The sequence below is a fragment of the Xyrauchen texanus genome, chromosome 27 (assembly GCF_025860055.1).
Source record: "Xyrauchen texanus isolate HMW12.3.18 chromosome 27, RBS_HiC_50CHRs, whole genome shotgun sequence".
Classification (NCBI taxonomy): domain Eukaryota; kingdom Metazoa; phylum Chordata; class Actinopteri; order Cypriniformes; family Catostomidae; genus Xyrauchen; species Xyrauchen texanus.
Window position 1 is genome coordinate 14912268 of NC_068302.1, and position 877 is coordinate 14913144.

The following is an 877-nucleotide window of genomic DNA, read 5'->3' on the forward strand; positions in this document are numbered from 1 at the left end:
CGTGGTTTTGCGCACAGCCATTTCTTTTTTCACAATTCGAAAGCCGTGTGAACAAACGATACTGTAGCTAACTTTAAAACTAGTGGGTCGATGTCGTATGTCGTAAATCCAGTGACGCTGGTAGTGACAATTCTCCTTGACCAATCAGTGATCTGCAGGATTTTGCGACCGAGTTGGTATTAAAAAATTATCAGGTACCAGGTACTGTCCACAGTGGAAAACCCCCAAAAAGCGAACAGAGTCGAGTTGAGTCGAGATGTACCGTGCAGTGGAAAAACCCCATTAGATTAAAGAGTCAATTTTTTTAATAAAAAAATCCAAATTACGAGATAAAAAAGAATCTCCTATTTATGAATTAGTATCTCATAGCCTAATTATAATCTGAAAATTATGACTTAGCATCTTGTTATGATTTAGTATCTCATTATTATGACTATGTCTCATTTGATTTACCAAAGCACAATTTTTTATGTGGCAGAATTGGGCTTCCATACTTTTGAATTATTCCACACATAGTGTAATTTCTCATGTACCCAGAGCTGCATGCCAGCAGCTTGAAATTTACGAATGACCCTTCCTCCCATCCTATACATTTGGTAACATTCTTGATAGAAATGTTCATAGAGGATAGTCAACATAGGCCTAAATGACGTTTTGTTTGAAGATATTCTTCTACAGAATTTTAACACAAAGTTTCTGAACTTGATCAAACTCTGAGACATGTAGCTTTTCCATTCACGTTTTGAATCAAGACATTGCTTTGATTTTGCATGTAGATGTTGTGTCTCATCACATGGTGTATCACGGCTGAAGGTCACACGCGGCATCTGATGATGCACACCATACGTTCTGCGTGTCCTCTCTCTCCTCACTCTCT